The sequence below is a fragment of the Ovis canadensis genome, chromosome 8, assembly GCF_042477335.2.
Source record: "Ovis canadensis isolate MfBH-ARS-UI-01 breed Bighorn chromosome 8, ARS-UI_OviCan_v2, whole genome shotgun sequence".
In the NCBI taxonomy this organism is placed as follows: domain Eukaryota; kingdom Metazoa; phylum Chordata; class Mammalia; order Artiodactyla; family Bovidae; genus Ovis; species Ovis canadensis.
This window is the reverse complement of record NC_091252.1, coordinates 67,669,958-67,688,764: the sequence shown is the minus strand read 5'-3', so window position 1 is coordinate 67,688,764 and position 18,807 is coordinate 67,669,958. Positions and strand designations below refer to the sequence as shown.

General features: G+C 41.3%; 1 long non-coding RNA gene across 6 annotated transcripts in view; it reads left to right on the top strand.

The window, feature by feature from the left end:
* Positions 1–17,480, top strand: part of LOC138444864 (uncharacterized) — a 121,764-nt gene extending 104,284 nt beyond the window's left edge. For 2 of the 6 annotated variants that reach the window (XR_011258624.1, XR_011258626.1), the window contains exons 5-9: positions 9,431–9,532; positions 11,048–11,183; positions 14,275–14,462; positions 14,558–14,661; positions 17,136–17,480. This is a non-coding gene — a long non-coding RNA (uncharacterized lncRNA). Of the gene's footprint in view, positions 1–2,637; positions 3,474–9,430; positions 9,533–11,047; positions 11,184–14,274; positions 14,463–14,557; positions 14,662–17,135 lie in introns of all 6 variants that reach the window. The other 4 variants (XR_011258625.1, XR_011258627.1, XR_011258628.1 and 1 more) reach the window with 4 other exon arrangements.
* Positions 17,481–18,807: the final 1,327 nt, after the last annotated feature.

Below are 18,807 nucleotides of genomic sequence, written 5' to 3'. Positions count from 1 at the left end.
ATGTGACTAGACCATGAAGGGAAACCAAGAAAAGCATTTGAAGATCTTCTAAGTTAGAGGAAGATTGATCAGATTTGTTTAGGAAAAGCTTTCTGGAGAAGATGAAAGTAAGTGTCAATGACAGTTTTTTTCTGCATTCAACATTCCTCCAGATTCAGCCTTTGTAGAGTCACAGGGCAATGCAACTGGAAAGATCTTTCATAGTATGTTTTAAAATATTTTGTCTCTCTTCTGTAAAGAAGCTGAGATCATTATCTAATCTACAGGAGATACGTAATTACAAGAAAGCACTGGCAGTCACCCTAGCCAGGACTAGGAGGCTAGGATGTATGCAGATCACAGAAGAATATGAACACATTTCAAAGCATGATGAAACTTCATCTTGTGAGCCTTTCAATTGAACTTTTTTTTTTTTTAAACAAAGACTCTCAGTTAATAAAGAGCATAGCCCCACTCCAAATCTAGATAAAACAGAGATAATGGTTTAAAGAATCTGTGAGTGAGTGAGTGAGTGTGTGTGTGTGTATACATATGTTTGCAGATCTAATCTTCAGCATACTGTTGTATATCTTTTGATTTCCCAGCACTAAGAATCCACTTTCTCATTCTGATATATATCATCCAATCCTGATACTGTTTTAAAATTGGAGGCTTATCCCCCTCACCTCACCTTCCCCCTAACCTTATAGCTCCAGAGAAAGGAACAGGTTAAGTATGACCAGTGGAAAGTGGAGTATATGATGTAGGAGGGTGTTAAGAAGGACTGAGAGAAGAAAGACCATCCCTTCTGATTCTTATGGCTTGTGAGAAGTAGAAAGGGAAAAAAGCAAGTCCCTAGTAAGACACAATACTGCATCTCCTCTCTGGCTGAAGTCCTGGAAGCAGGGGCAAGAGTGGACTTGAAGAGCAGGACCCTTGCCCGTTTTCATTTGGAAGTGTAGGAGAGGCCATCCTACAGGTGGTCCCCACATCTTGCTGAGACAAGCAGACAGCAAACAGCAGACCTGAGTTTGACTCTCCCAAACCATCCTCAGTGTCTACATGGCATGGATGGGATCCTAGAATCTCCTGAATGTCCCAAAGTGTGTTCTGCAATGAGTCAGCCTTTATCGAGATACCTGATGGACGAAATCACCATCTTTAGCATAAAGAGATCCTGGACCTAGAATGGGAAACACAACAAAAATTTCAAGGGCTGACCACAAGAACAAGAGCTGAAGAAGAAATGAGTCAATAGGAAGGGCTTACCACACTAGCAAGGGCTTCCAAGGTGGCCGCTGCTGCTGCCGCTAAGTCACTTCAGTCGTGCCCAACTCTGTGCGACCCCATAGAGGGCAGCCCACCAGTGGCACCAGTGGTAAAGAATGGTACAGAAACTGCTTGCCAATGCAGGAGACACAAGAGACTCAGATTCATCTCCAGGTTGGGAAGATCCCTTGGAGGAGGGCATGGAAACCCATTCCAGTATTTTTGCCTGGAGAATTCCATGGACAGAGGAGCCTAGGGGCTACAGTCCATAGGGTCACAAAGAGTCAAACACAGCTGAAGTGGCTTAATACGCGCACACAAGGCTAGCTACACAACACAAAAACAGGCCTTGAGCTATGCTGGCTTGTACATTTCAGCAATGGATGCCAGAAGGACACTAGGCTGAGTAAGCCTTTTAAATTCCCAGATACTGTTTTAAAAAGAGGAGTGAGGGGGAAGCAAATCTAAAATATAAAATACTAAGACATTTGTGGAATATGATAACTGTAGTCTCTTTAATAAAGTCATCAGATTACACTGCATTTACTGAATATGTCTAAAACACAATTTTCTCAGTAACCAGGGAAACTCTTAAAGAAAATTAGACCTATTTTCAAGATGAAAAGTATCTGTATTTTCTCTGCTTACCTAATTGTAACATGAGCAATTTTCAATGCAATGACTTCAGCTTACAAGGAAAAGGAAAGAATTGACCCATAACGGCCTAGAAATAGCACTTGAAACCATCAGGGAACCCAGGCGTCTGTGTGTTTCTCCTCCACCCTCTCTCCCCCTCCCAGTTTCATGTTCATATAGCTACTTGTTTGGCCAATCAAGAAAACTATCCTTCAATCTCAATCCTAATCACAAACTCCATAGGTAGTGAGTCAGAGTCACAGAAACTAAATATGGTTATTGAAGGGCATCCCTGTGCAGCTGAGAGCATGGTTATTACAGAACTGAGTTCATCATCATGGTTGTCTACTAGTCCTTACCTTTTTTTTCTAACAACATTAAAATTGGCTCATATAATAAACTATTTCATGAAAATATTTTATGCATATGTCCACATAATTGTTCATTCCCCTCTTGTTGGTTATTTCATTTTTAACCCCAAGTACATTTAGTATTTTATAAATACTACTATGTTGAAATGCTTACACAAATTTTTGTCTTCATATATGATTATTTCCTTAGGACTGTTTTATCAAATGAAATGCTAATTCCTAAGGATTTGGAATTTAGTGAAAAAGTTGGCTTAAAGCACAACATTCAGAAAACTAAGATCATGACATCTAGTCCCATCGCTTCATGGGAAATATATGGGGAAACAGTGGAAACAGTGTCAGACTTTATTTTTTTTTTTTTTTGGCTCCAAAATCACTGCAGATGGTGATGTCAGCCATGAAAGTAAAAGACGCTTACTCCTTGGAAGGAAAGTTATGACCAACCTAGATAGCATATTCAAAAGCAGAGACATTACTTTGCCAACAAAGGGCCGTCTAGTCAAGGATATGGTTTTTCCAATAATCATGTATGGATGTGAGAGTTGGACTGTGAAGAAAGCTGAATGCTGAAGAATTGATGCTTTTGAAATGTGGTGTTGGAGAAGACTCTTGAGAGTCCCTTGGACTGCAAGGAGATCCAACCAGTCCATTCTGAAGGAGATCAGTCCTGGGTGTTCTTTGGAAGGAATGATGCTAAAGCTGAAACTCCAGCACTTTGGCCACCTCATGTGAAGAGTTGACTCTTTGGGAAGACTCTGATGCTGGGAGGGATTGGGGGCAGGAGAAAAAGGGGACAACCGAGGATGAGATGGCTGGATGGGATCACTGACTCGATGGACGTGAGTTTGAGTGAACTCCAGGAGTTGGTGATAGACAGGGAGGCCTGGCGTGTTGTGATTCGTGGGGTCGCAAAGAGTTGGACACGACTGAGCAACTGAACTGAAATGAACTGAACTGAGATGAGTGCAATTGTGCAGTAGTTTGAGCCTTCTTGGCATTGCCTTTCTTTGGGATTGGAATGAAAACTGACCTTTTCCAGTCCTGTGGCAACTGCTGAGTTTTCCACATTTGCTGGCATATTGACTGCAGCACTTTCACAGCATCATCTTTCAGGATTTGAAATAGCTCAACTGGAATTACATCACCTCCAGTAGCTTTGTTCATAGTGATGCTTCCTAAGGCCCAGTGGACTTCACATTCCAGGATGTCTGGCTCTAGGTGAGTGATCACACCGTTGTGATCATTTGGATCATAAAGATCTTTTCTGTACAGCTCTTCTGTGTATTCTTGCCACCTCTTCTTAATAAATAATGGTAGTAATTTTCCAATATCCAAAATATTTACTCTTATACATACAGTAAAATTATTATATTAATTAGGATTTGTAAATTAGTGTAAATTGGCTTCATTTTCTATTTCAAAATGTAATATTTTAGAGTTGTGATTTTCTTTTGGTCACATAGAATTTATTTTAGTATTGCAAGTGTCAAAAGTTGACACTTTTTATAAACTCAGTAAGTTCTTTTCAATTCAAGACTTTGCTATAAATATCTGCAAGTACCACGCCTCATTAGCCAAGGCCGTGAAGATGCTTAGCTTTGGAGAAAGCATCTCGCAGAGTAAAGCATACCTTGTTTAAACATGAAGGAGTCTGCAGCATCTAAGAGAATAAAAGATACACACATTTGAAAATGTAAACACTTCGAGATCTGTCATAGGCAGATATAAGCCCCAAAAGGAGCATGAAGCATGTTCAGGAGGGAGAGGGCACTGGGCCACTAATAGAATATATATTAATGCATCTCTCATCCAACATCTTCCCTCCCAATTAGACAGGCATCCTGCCTTGTTTATCTACTTATCCTTCGTCTAGAATGAGGATTCAATATGTATTTGCTTTTTAAAGATCTTTTTGATGTGGACCATTTTCAAAGTCTTTACTGAATTTGTTACAACGTTGCTTCTGTTTTATGCTTTACGTTTTGTTTTGTTTTGGTTTTTTTTTTGGTCGTGGGGCATGTGGGATCTTAGCTCTCTCACTAGGAATTGAACGCCTGCTTCCTGCACAGGAAAGCAAAGTCCCTTAACATGTGTTTGTTGATGTGCTCTGTAGACCGATGACCAGATGGACAAAGGGATAGTAGTGATTGCTGGGCACCTGAGTCGTGCTCCTTAAGGAGCTGGGTGATGACTATACTTCTCATGGTCAGACGTAGAAAGGAAACCTGCAAGAGAAAGAGGAGGGGTGTCCAGTCTTCTGAACCATTCCTTTGACCTTTATTATCCTTGGAAGGACTCAACCATGGATAGGATGGATAGAGGCTGAATTTTTCCACACCTGTACATCCATTGTCTTGCACTGATTAACATTTTGTATCTGTTCATTTATGGTGAAGAGGCCAGGCTCTGGATCCAGCAAGATCATTATTAACCCCAAAGGCTCTAGACTTCATCTATAAATCAGGGATAATAATAGAATAGACCTCATAGTGATCTGAGGCTTGAAAGAGAGAAGGAAGAATGGTGCTCAGCCTAGAGCCAGGCCCACGGAAAGCATCAGTCAGCACCAGCCGTCATGACATCCAGAATCAATATGATTCTTGCTCTGTCGCTTTTCACATTTTCAAATTTGTATTTTCAGCTTTTTCCTTTCAGGTCAAAACCCCATGCTGACTCAACTGAGGGAGGTTGATTTAAAATGGAAATGACATTTGATGAATATGTTTATTATCTAAGATTCATGAAATGCTGAAAAACATTTTTAAAAACCTAAGATTTCTTTCCAACTGGATTCAAAAATTCTCCTGAGGTTGTATGAAGACCTCTAGAAAAATAAAGTCTTCTGGAAGCATTTTCAGCCTCCAGACCTTTATTGAGAACGTGAATCTACGCTATAAAATCGTCATTTGCTTGGACATAAAATATAACCTGTGTGCATGTGCTAAGTTGCTCAATCATGTCCGATTCTTTGCAACCCCATGGACTGTAGCCTGCCAGACTCCTCTGTTCATGGGGTTCTCCAGGCACAAATACTGAAGTGGGTTGCCATTACCTCCTCTAGGGGATCTTCACTGTCTGGGGATCAAACCCATATCTCTTGTGTGTCCTGTTTTGCCAGATGGGTTCTTCACCACTAGCACCACTTGGAAATATAATATAACCTACCTTCCTTTTAAAAGATAAAAAGGAAACCTCTATAGCCCTTATATTTTAACCAATAACCCACTGAACATTCCAGGTAACATATGTCTACATCAATTTTCTTCTAAATAAGTTGTAAATCTGGGCTTCTTAAGATAATTGCTGTGGCCATTCTCTTGTTAGTAGCACCTTGGGGAAAAATCTTGCCAGAGAAGTGTGGTTGGTCAAGTTTTGTTGATTTTTCCTCAGCTTTGATGCTGTAGGCTTCTATTAAGTACAAACTAAGTGTGCTGAATTCAAACTATAACTTCAACTATTGATTTTAAGAAGAACTAGCTCCTTATTAGCACAAGTGTCAGGGCCTCTGGGAACATTCTACATATGGGTTTGATAACAATGTTAACTGAGACTATTAGGGGCATGCCTTGCCCCTAGGACCCAAATAACTTGAGATCACTTTTGGATGAGCTGGATGCATCCAGAATAAAACAATAAGCATTCTTCCATGTGCAGGCAATGTGATTGATTGTCACACAACAGTAGTTCTCTTAGCAGAGCCTGGCCCTGCTATGTATAGCCTAATTAGAAACAAGAGCTAAAGCCTGATATTTCCAAAGCAAAAGCTGTAAGTTTCAGAAATTAACTTTTAACATTTTGAATCTATAGCTCATTCAGTTAACTAACAATACATTTTATAAGTACAGAAAGTATCTAATAAGAACTCATATTAATTGAAAGTTAATCTCTGAGAACACTTGATTGGAGGTTTTTTAATGGTATGAAACAGTGTTGTTGACACTGATTTTGAATTTTTTTAAAAAAGATAAAAATCATAGTCATTCTCTGGGACAGTGTTTCTCTATCTTGGGTTGTATGTAGACCCCTTGCAAATGATTAAATTATGCTGTACATGGTATGTAGAAAATAATATATAAAACAAGAGATGCAAAAGGCAAAGGAGAAAAGAAAAGATATATCCATTTGAATGCAGAGTTCCAAAGACTAGCAAGAAGAGATAAGAAAGCCTTCCGCAGTGATCAATACAAAGAAATAGAGGAAACAACAGAATGGGAAAGACTAGAGATCTCTTCAAGACAATTAGAGATACAAAGGGAACATTTCATGCAAAGGTGGGCGCAATAAAGGACAGAAATGGCATGGACCTAACAGAAGCAGAAGATATTAAGAAGAGGTGGCAAGAATATACAGAACTGTACAAAAAAGATCTTCATGACCCAAATGATCACAACAGTGTGATCACTCACCTAGAGCCAGACACCCTGGAATGTGAAGTCAAGTGGGCCTTAGGAAGCATCACTACAAACAAAGCTAGTAGAGGTGATGTAATTCCAGTTGAGCTATTTCAAATTCTGAAAGATGATGCTGTGAAAGTGCTGCACTCAATATGCCAGCAAATGTGGAAAACTCAGCAGTGGCCACAGGACTGGAAAAGGTCAGTTTTCATTCCAATCCCAAAGAAAGGCAATGCCAAAGAATGTTCAAACTCCCACACAATTGCACTCATCTCACATGCTAGCAATTAATGCTCATATATCTCCAAAGCAGGCTTCAACAGTATGTGAACCATGAACTTTCAGATGTTCAAGCTGGATTTAGAAAAGGCAGAGGAACCAGAGATCAAATTGCCCACATTTGTTGGATCATTGAAAAAGCAAGAGAGTTCCAGAAAACTTCTGCTTTATTGACTATGCCAAAGCTTTTGACTGTGTGGGTCACAATCAACTGTGGAAAATTCTTAAAGAGATGGGAATACCAGACCACCTGACCTGCCTCCTGAGAAATCTGTATGCAGGTCAGGAAGTAACAGTGAGAACTGGACATGAAACAACAGATTGGTTCCAAATTAGGAAAGGAGTACATCAAGGCTGTATATTGTCACCCTGTTTATTTAACTTCTATGCAGAGTACATCATGAGAAATCCTAGGCTGGATGAAGCACAAGCTGGAATCAAAATTGCTGGGATAAACATCAATAACCTCAGATGTGTAGATGACACCACCCTTATGGCAGAAAGTGAAGAACTAAATAACCTCTTGATGAAAGTGGAAGAGGAGAGTGAAGAAGTTGGCTTAAAGCTCAACATTCAGAAAACTAAGATCATGGCATCTGGTTCCATCACTTCATGGCAAATCGATGGGGAAACAGTGAGAGACTTTATTTTCCTGGGTTCCAAAGTCACTGCAGATGGTGAATGCAGCCCTGAAATTAAAAGATGCTTGCTCCTTGGAAGAAAAGCTATGACTAACCTAGACAGCATATTAAAAAAGAAGAGACATTACTTTGCCAATAAAAGTCTGTTTAGCCAAACCTATGGTTTTTCCAGTAGTCATGTATGGATGTGAGAGTTGGACTGTAAAGAAAGCTGAGTGCCAAAGAATTGATGCTTTTGAACTGTGGTATTGGAGAAGACTCTTGAGAGTCCCTTGGACTGCAAAGAAATCCAACCAGTCCACCCTAAAGGAAATCAGTCCTGAATAATCATTGGAAGGACTGATGCTGAAACTGAAACTCCATTACTTTGGCCACCTGATGCAAAGAACTGACTCATTGGAAAAAGACCCTGAAGCTGGAAAAGATTGAAGGCGGGAGGAGAAGGGGATGACAGAGGATGAGATGGTTGGATGGCATCACCAACTCTCTGGACATGATTTTGAGTAAGCTCTGGGAGTTGGTGAGGACAGGGAAGCCTGGTGTGCTGCAGTGCATGGGATCACAAAGAGTCATAGACGATTGAGTAACTGAACTAACTAACTAATGAATTAAGTTGCAAACTATTATTTTTTAATGAAACCATTACCCAACTTAAGAACTCAAACATGACTCCACTATGATGAAGTCCACCTGCAGGCTCCCCACCTTCTACCCAGGGCCTCTGGAAAACCCAGCGTCTGCCAGAATTCTCCCTCCAGGTAATGACAGCTTCATCCACTTCAATCCTAAAGCCAGAAATTCCGGAACATTATTAACTCTCCCCTTTCCCTCAGCCCCTGTGTCCCTCACCCACAGCTCCAGAATTCTTGACTTTGTCTCCCACAGCACGTTGGAATTCAGCTTCATCTTCCTATTGCCGGAGCCCCTGCCGAGGCTAACTACCAACTCTCACTGGATCCTACGAAAGCTGCCTAATTGCCCTTGAGTACATCCTCCTTCCTGCAACCAGAAGAATATTTTTAAATGCAAAGCTACTGTGTTACTTCCCCACTTAAAACTCTTTAGTGTCTTCCCATCACATTTCAGTGAATCTTGGAAGGCCTGTCTTGATCTCAACCCCGCTTACCTCTGGTGCCTCTTCTTGAACCCCTCTCCACGTCTCGCTAGATTCTCCAGCCATAGCTATACGACACTTACTTCAGTTTTTTAAGCATGTCATGTACCCCATGGCATGTGTGTTCTGCTCAGTCACTCAGTTGTGTGCAACTCTTTGTGACCCCATGGACTGTAGCCCACCAGTCTCCTTTTGTCCATGGAAATCTGCAGGCAAGAATACTGGAGTGGGTGGCCATTTCTTTCTCCAAAGGATCGCCCTGACCCAGAGATCGAACCCATGTCTCCTGCATTGGCAAGCAGATTCTTTACCCATGTGCCACCTAGGCAGACACTCTAAATTGTCCCCAGCATCCACTGTCTTCTTTTTAGTAATAGAACCAACCCTTCTCACCCCTAGAATATGACACGTGACACCCAACTAGTGACTACTTTTGTCAGTCTCCCATGCCATTAGATGTGATGCTGTGGCCAGACTTTTGTGACTGGATTGTGAGAAAGAGCAATATGTGCAACTTTAACTTAGTGGCTCAGATGGTAAAGAATCTGCCTGCAAAGTGGGAGACCCAGTCCATGGGTCAGGAAGATCCCCTGGAGAAGGAAATAGCAACCCACTCCAGTATTCTTGCCTGTAGAATTCCATGGACAGAACAGTCCATGGAGTCACAAGGAGTCAGACACAACGGAGCTACTAACTATAACTTTACTTCCCTAGAAGTAAACTGATTGCCCTTTGTTTCTTCCTTAGGACTGGAATGCAGAAGTGGAGCCAGAGAATAATCTTTAACCGTGGGGATGAGGATATGGGAAGGCTATCAAATAGAAAGAACCTGTGACTCTGAATGTTCAGGTGCATATGGATATTTGAACAGGTTAAGGTGTGCATTAGCCAGGATAGTTTGGGTGATGCTGTAACAAACAAACAAATTCAAAGCATGGTGGCTTAACATAACAGAGGTTTATTTTTCACTTATGCTCCATGTCCAACCGAAATCAGTAGAGTGGTTCTGCTCAGGGACCCAGCCTAATGGAGGGCTTCATCTAAATATGCTCTTTAATGAACACACAGGAGGCCAACCGTGCGCTGTCTCTTTAAGTTTCCAGCTGGGAATCAACCACATCACTCCACTCAACAGGGCAAGTCACACAGTCTCACCTCATTCAAAGAGGGTTAAGGATGGATAATCCTACTGTGTTCCCATAAGGAAGAGAAACCCAGAATATTTGTGACTAGTCCTAAAGACTATCTTAGCTTCTGGCTTAGTATATCTTCACTTGTGCTCCCCCCAAAAAGGTAACTCTCTTTCTCTTGCTCAAATGTTTATAGGATATTTTTTGTTTCAAAATGTATATTTTAAAATTTTCACAAGACTATGTCATCCCATTAATTCTTCCCACAATCTTAACCCTTGGGAATCTTAAATTAACTATGTCCTTTGTGTAAAGACTCCCAAATATTTATCTAAGTATCTGATCTCTTTCCAAAGCTCTAGGACTAGGTTTCCAACTGCCTCCTACCTGTCAAATTTGACAAGCTAAAAACAACCGACTGTATTAATTTTATTCTCCTCTTAAATTTGATTCTTCTAACCACATTTATAGTCTTTTTATTTTTAGTTTTATTTCTTTAATCTTTGCAACCCCAGTCCCTAGAATATTGCCTGGCTTGAGAAGGGGCATTGTATACTTGGTGAACCAATGCATAAATGTATATTATCATGATCTGTCAACGGCTCCCCAAACCTGCAACCACCCCTGACTCCAGTCCCCTCCTTACATGTCTGCAGCATGGCCCTGCTACCTGTCACTTCTGTGTATTTAAATGCCCATCACCTATCAACTAGATTATTACTACAGTTATCATCATCTCCAATTTTTCCATTTTCCCACCCATTTTATGCAGCATTCCCATATTAATTTCCTTGAAGCATGTGTCTATTCTATCACTTATTCTATGATCCTATAAGGAGCATGTATCCTATGCAAGTATCTAAAGATAAAAACAAGTGAAGCAGTCTCCATGCTTGAGCAGCTCATGTTCCAGAGGGAGGGAGGGAGAGATGTGTCTAGAGACGCAGAGCAGCGAGAGCAGGGCCGAGACAGAGGGGCACAGAAGCAAGCGACAGATGTGACAGACGCTGAACCGGTCAAGAAGTCACAGGAGAGAGGACGTTTACGTCACATCCTAACAGACAATTAGACATTTCCAAGCTTGCCATTAGACAGAAATAGGAACTATTCATCATTTGAGTCAGAAGAGAAAAAGGAGAGAAGTATGCCAACCGAGGTTAGTTTAGAAGTGGGGATTAGGGAAGAAAATTGACAGCGATTATATCTGTGGACCTCTGTTTTCTCTCTGACACAGAAGAGGGATGAAGAATGAGTCACTGGGCTGTCATCTTCCAGTGAGGTGTGCTGCCAGCTGGTGAGGATGACTTCCAGTTCCCCACACCTGCTGGAACTCTCTAGCTATTTCTACGACATTCGATTTCTGCTGACAGGTATTGAATTTGGCCACATTAGGAAGCTGCCGTTCCCTGCTTTTCCTTGCACATTCCCACCATTCAGGCTGCAGTCTGGCTTTCCCTTGAATGCTTAGATAGGCATTGCTTTCCAGGGGAGGGAGCCTTTAGTCAAGTAAATTGCTGCATGGGTTTCGTAAATCACAGCAGACCCAATTGCTTGGAAGCCATAGCACTCTTTTTATTTACATAAGCCAGGGGTTTGTTTTGAGAGAGAGAAAATAGGAGAGTTTTCTTCTGGCAGGGTGGGAGTATGTGGGGAATATTATTTTTGGAATTCCAAGGGCTGATCTTTGAATACAGTGCCAAAGCTTGGAAAATCAAAAGCATAGATTTTATAAATAAGTCACAAAGAACAGAAAGATCACAAAATAACAGTTTTTGCCACATGACGTCATTTCTGCAACATACACACACCATCAAAAAGAATGCTGTCTGACCAGCAGGCAGAAAGAAGTGGAGTTTTATAATTTAAGTGCCTCTTGTATGCAAGGTTCTTGGGGGAAAAGAAAATTAGGGAGAGGGGTGATTCAAGAGGGAGGGGACGTATGTATGCTTATGGCTGATTCACATCATATGGCAGAAACCAACACAATATTGTAAAATAACTATGCTCCAATTAAAAATAACTTCAAAAAAAAAAGGACCATAAAATCCAATGAGAGTGATGGACAAACCCTCTTCACAGAGACATGTAAAGAGTGTCCTTTGTCTTCATATTGACCTAGACTTTGCTGTGATTCCTGGCCCTGTGCTTCCAGAGAACATACAGTTTTTGATAAAATCTTCCAGAAATGTTCACAGAACTTCCCCTGATGAATTTTCAGGAGAACTAAAAGTGTAACCAAAATACACAGATCATCCAGATAAACTATCAAACACCAGCAGAAACAAGGGGATGGATTGAGCATAACATCCTCTGTCATTTGATAAATACTTAGAAACAGCAAACTGGAGGCGTTTAAAAGAGAAAACCTAAGCCCTAACAGTTCTCCAAGGTCTATGCTTGAAAAGCCATTGTAGCTCAGTAATAATTATTAGGCAAATTAGTTAAGTTACCTTTACAATCAGAAGTACACTACTCTTTGCTTACTTTAACAATTATACAGGATTACCTTGAAATCTCCTTGAAATTGGTCTAGAATTGCTTTCTGGCAAAGAAATTCTGAAAGACAGAGGTTTTCCTTTTCTTTATATTCTTTGGTTTGTTTGTTTGGTTGGTTTCTTATTTTGAGGGCAGATCAGTGAGAAAAAAAATGAATGCCATGAAATTTGCTTCTCTTTGGAAGGACTAATACCCACCCTCCACCTTTTTGCAATATAAATTTTACTATTGCTCAAGAAAATATAGACCTGCCAAGGGAGCTTTTTTTAAAAAATCCTGTTGATTGAAAGAAAGAAAAGTAACCTAGACAGATGGGAAAATATCACAAAGCCTTTAACCTTAATTAATAATTACTGGAACTGAGAGAAAAGCCTAGAGTGCTGTTCAACTTCCCTCAAGGAAACGTCAATCTCTCATCACTAGAGAAGACCTTTACTCAACACCCAGGACTCCAAGAGAAGGAAGGATATGAGGAATTTCACAAGCTATTTCAGTTACTTGGAATTTTCTTAGGCAAGCCCAGTCAGTTCTGAGCATGCATGTTGTGGGTGCAGCCGGAGTCCCGCCCAGATCCCCATCAGCTGAAGGCAGCACCCACATCCCAGCTGCTGGGAGTGTTGGCCTTGGAGGTAGTGATGGTCTCCCTCTTCCCAAGCACAGCTGTGTCAACTGAGTGACAGTGTCCTGTCAGGAAGGTTGTGCCCCACTCCGGGAGGAAAGATGCAACTGCTGGCAACCAATGACACGGAGACACAAAGGCTGGGCTCTGCCTCACTGTGAGACAGTTGTGGCCCAAAGCATCCGGTGGGGCCAGGCTGAAACTAGTCTGCAGGAGAACTTTTCCTCAAGTAGCCTTCCTCACCTGTCTGTTCTTGCTCTCCCAGTTTTCCTTTCTCCTGAGAACATTCCATCAACAAATCTCTTCCACAAGAATGCTTGTTTCAGGCACTGCTTCTGAGGAAGCCAACCTGAGACAGTGCAACTAAATAAAATCTGAAACACTCTTATGCCATTTTTACAATCCCCTTTCTGCTTCCTTTTCTCTATGCCAACCAATATTCCAGTTTTTTTTTAGACTTTCTTTCTTTCTATATTTTTAATCAAGCTCTTCCCTCAGAAAATGATCTGACAGAGTCAGCTTCTTACACTTTTTAAAAAATCTATTTATTTGACTGCACCATATGGGATCTAGTTCCCTGACTAGGGATCAAACCCAGGTCCGCTGCACTGGAAGAGTGGAGTCTTAGCCACTGGACCACCAGGGAAGTCCCAGCTATAAACAATTTTATGATAGCAGGTTTCAGGGTTTCTCTGTCCCTCCTGAGGTATTGCATTATGTTGCATTTTAACAAGATGCAAATAACATGACTGGAATTAAGGGATTCATTGTTAGTAGCTAAAGACTTTTGAGGCAGTGGAGTTAAATTTTCAGCCCCCAAAGCAATACATCACAGGTCTGTACACACTCTACCTAAGCACAAGTTTCACCTTAATTAGAAAGGTTGGATGTCATTTATTTTTGTAAATTGATAACCCCTGACATCACTGCAAATACACCGAAGAACCCTTCTGCTTCCCCTACTCTTAGGAAGGCATGGAGGGCGCTCTGAAAGCAGGAGCCAAGGATCTCTCTCTTTCCCCCACTCCCATGCTTCCTGGACTCATCCTATCCCAGGAATCACAGACAATGAGCTAATCAGTTCAACATTGTCCCTTGGAGTCTTATCTGCACTGAGGGAGGGGGGTGGGAGTCACAATATCATTAATATACTAAATCCAAAACTACAGAAGTAAAAAATCCTGTTTAACCTACTAAATCCAACTTCTTAAACTTAGTTCTAGAATCGGACTTTTATGACTTATAGTTTAGGAAACATCAGTATGATCCAATGTCCTCATTTTACACATAAGAACTTAAGTCTCCTCCCTCCCGCTACCCTAAATGTTCCTTCTCTGTTTTGCCAGCTCCTGGGTGTGGACCAGCCCCATCTCTGAAGGGATGTGTTGCATCCTAGAGGCCATGCTGTGTCCCTGCTGACCACATGCTCCATGCCCTCACCAGCTGCTGCACCACTCTCGCTGGTGGACAATGCTGACTGCATGTCCCACCTTCAAAGATGACTTTCCCTGGTTCCCAAGTTAGTGTTTGCAATGTGAGAATCAGGCCTCCTGCTGCATGTGTATGAACAGACAACATTGTCCCAGACCCAAGTTGACTAAACAAGTGACCTGTTTGCTTTTATTGGAGGTGTTGCTGCGGAGCTGAAATGCACCCTCACAGATCTTTTTGGTGGGATTACACCTGTTTGAATTCACAACAATTCTCTGTTCCAGTGACTTTGAGGATTCAAGGTATCTGTTTCTGTCAACATTTTTTTTAATGATTCATATTTCTTAAACATTTAGTGATTCTAGATACTTCTCCCTCCTTATTTAGACTATCAACAATCACTGTTTAATAACAGCTTGACTTTTTGATCAATGAAGTCAAACTGAAAGGAGCTTATTTTATGAAAAAGCAAAGAATTTACATTTAAAATCCTTTGGCTTGTCTTTCAGCTCTAATCATGAGACAAGGACACAGGGTTCTTCAGAGACATGTCATACTGTCTGCATATTTATAAATACATGAGAGCCATGGGGGTAGAGGGGACATCTTTGGAAATAAACTCTCAGACTTCAAGTTCAGCTAAGGAAACTGTAGCAAAATGCGCCTATGGCTGAAAAGAAAATCAGTCATTTTATACCCTGTTTAGTATTCAGCCTTTTATCTGGAGCTAAGCAGTATTCTTGCCTGGAGAATCCCATGGATAGAGGAGCTTGGTGGGCTACAGTCCATAATGTTGCACGGAGTCGGAAATGACTGAAGCAACTTAGCACGCACACTTGCATGTTTATAAAGAAACTATTAGGACAACTTGCTTTTTCTCCACTCAAATTGTCCCATGGGCAGACAGCAGTGAGGCCTTCCAAGGCCAGTCTGTTGCAGACCATGGCCACCTTCACTAAGCACAGCCTCCCTCAAAATTTCACGGAGGGCAGCCTCAATGCTGATGACTATTAGGGCCTGCTAATCTGTTTGGGGCTTCACACCCCTCTTCCCTTCCAACAGCATGAGCAAGAATGATTTCCTAACCAGCCATGCTCCTAATTCATTCTCTCTGCAAATAGGGTGAGGAGAGGAGCAAAGTAAAAGGCATTTACGCACAATTATATGCAGAGATATAATATTTGAAAGTTAAAGGGGACCTTAAACATGGCCTTGAAAAGTACTTTGCTTTTCACCCATGAAAATTCTGCTGTTTCAGGAAGGCATGTCATTATTGTTTCTCTCCATGCACTCCTGAAGCAGGTGTGTTTTGTAGTCATTAGCAATGTAGCCGATGGCACCCCACTCCAGTACTCTTGCCTGGAAAATCCCATGGGCGGAGGAGCCTGGTGGGCTGCAGTCCATGGGGTCGCTAAGAGTCGGACACGACTGAGTGACTTCACTTTTACTTTTCACTTTCATGCATTGGAGAAGGAAATGGCAACCCAATCCAGCGTTCTTGCCTGGAGAATCCCAGGGACAGTGGAGCCTGGTGGGCTGCCGTCCATGGGGTCGCACAGAGTCGGACACGACTGAAGCGACTTAGCAGCAGCAGCAGCAGCAGCAGCAATGTAGCCAGCCTCTGCCTTTGTACAACTTCAGTAAGGATTTGAGCCTACACACATGCACACACACACACACTGATCTGGGGAGTGGGAATGAAAGGCAATACGAAATAAAAGGGAAAATGAATGATGTTGATGAATGGAGTTCAGAGTCAGCTGAGCAACTCTTTGGGTCCTATGGAAGATTCCAGAAGCACCAAGTTTAGAGGTTTGATAGGCCACTAGCTAAGGGTGAGGCTCAACAGGCTTCAGCTGGCGCAATCCATCTCCCCAGTGTGCTTCAAGTTCCCTTCCTGCTCCAACACACACCTCACTCCTTTTATTTACAAATTTAATTTAAAGTAGTGCACGTGGGTCTTTGAGAAAATTGTTAAACAGCTGGAAGAACAGATGTTGTAAACTGAAAAGAAAGTGTTCATTTTGCTAAAGTGTATTTGTGTGTGTGTGTGTGTGTGTGTGTGTGTGTGTGTCCAGAGCTAATTCTGAGAAGATTTTGCTTTTGACTTCTCCAGGAAAATATTTATTTTCTTTAGAGTGTGGGATTACTGTTCATTCCTGGCGAGAGTTGATTGTTTGCTTGTATTAGTTTGCCAGGGCTACCATAACATAGTACTCCGGTCTGGGTGGTTTAAACAACAGAAATTTATTTTCTCCCAGCCTGGAGGCTAGAAATCCAAGATCAAGGTATCCACAGGATTGGTTTCTTCTGAGAAAGAAAATGAATTGTCATTGACAGTTACCAAATCTGAATTCTCGTGCCGTTAGCTTTCAGGTTAAGCTCAATGGAAAATTTCTTTAGTTTAGGATTCTCCAAGAAGAGGGGAAATCTAAACTATATGATAATCCATAGGGTCATCTTTTTAAGTGCTTTTTCACATTGCAAATGTGTCTTTTCAGGAATGGTTTGCCTTATGTCTATAAAAGGTATTAAGCAGTAATGAATCTCACACTTTATGATTGGTTTTCTCTTGGCCTCACCTTCAGTCTACAACTTAGCATAGTGTATCTTCAGTTTCCAATGGAAGATGTCAGGGGCATAGTTCTATTGGGGTTGACCATGAAGTTAATAAGCTTTTCCTCATTACCCAACACACCAAAGCTTTATGGAAGAGAACACCATTTGCGACTTGACTCTTAAGCTCAATTATGCTTTATTTTGTTTTCTTCCTCAGGACAAGACCCTTTAAAAAAAAACTACAGCTGAGTTTGGGAAGCAAGTTGAGAAACCTATAATGTGTATTATTGATTATTTTCCCCATCTCTGCAAAGGCAAAGATACTAAAAATTGTGAAGCCATTTATCACAGCCTCCTCCAAGGCCCTGTGCTGAATTTTGCATTTGTACTTTCCTATTCTTGAAGAGGACTTCCCCACTGCCTAATATGCAGGCATTCTAAAACCTGGATTCATTCTTGAACCTGTGAAAATCAAGCCACACCAGCCTGGGAATAAAGTCAGAGACAAAAGAATTTTTTTTAATTCTACAGCATCTTGTTATGTTTAAAAAAATTAACAGAATTTGGTTTGGTTTGGTTCCTTTTTTTTTTAGTATATTACAAATGTGTAAAAATCTTCCCTCAAATGTTGCTAAAGTGGGCAGCAAGAATCATGAGACATTTATCTTTGTTTTTCTTTCTAAAAATGAGTGAAGAAAAACTGTTGCAAAAAAATTGTGCAACAAAGCTGAATCGTAATGATTCAGCTGCAGCTTAAAAACTTTCGATAATTACAATGTAATCTTGGGCGTTGGGAAGCCTGTTTGCACCCCTGTATTAGTGTCATATGGCTGTCAGAACAAATCACCACTAACTTGGTGGCTTAAGGCAACAGAAATTTATGCTGTCATGGTTCTGGAGACCAGAAGTCCAAAACTGAGGCATTGGCAAGACTCCCTACAAAGCATCTCGGGGAGAGTCTTTCCTTGTCTCCTCTAGCTTCTGGTACCTTCTGGCCTTCTTTGGCTTGTGGCAGCATAACTTTGCCTTTGTCTTCATGTGGCCTTCTTCTGTGTCTCTCTGTGTCCAAATCTCTTTCACCTTTCTCTTAAAAGACACGGGTCTTTGGATTTAGGCTCACTCTAAATCCAGTGTGATTTCATCTGGAGACCTTAATGAATTCTATCTGCAAAGATGTCATTTCCAATAAGGTCATATTCTGAGACCCTGGATGGACATGGATTTCAGGAGACAATATTCAGCTGTTAACAACTTGTGGGATAATATTATTAGCAACCTGTATTTAATTGACTGTGTTTAAAGCCTTTGACTGTATGGATCACAACAAACTGTGGAAAGTTCTTAATGATATAGGAATATCAGGCCACCCTACTCAGCTCCTGAGAAACCCATATGCAGGTCAAGAAGCCACAGCTAGAGCCAGATGGGAAAAAACAGCCTGGTTCAAAATTGGGAAAGGAATATGCTAAGACTGTATATTGTCACCCTGCTTATTTAACTTATATGCAGAGTACATCATGCAAAATGCTGGACTGTTTGAAGCACAAGCTGGAATCAAGATTGCCAAGAGAAATATTGATAACCTCAGATATGCAGATCAGGTCAGTTCAGTTGCTCAGTCTGACTCTTTGTGACCCCATGGACTATAGCATGCCAGGCCTCCCTGTCCATCACCAACTCCCAGAGTTTACTCAAACTCATACCCATTGAGTTGGTGATGCCATCCAGCCATCTCATCCTCTGTTGTCCCCGTCTCCTCCCACCTTCAATCTTTCCCAGCAGCAGTGTCTTTTCAAATCCGTCAGTTCTTCCCATCAGGTGGCCAAAGATTGGAGTTTTAGCTTCAACATCACTTTTCCAATGAACACTCAGGACTGATCTCCTTTAGG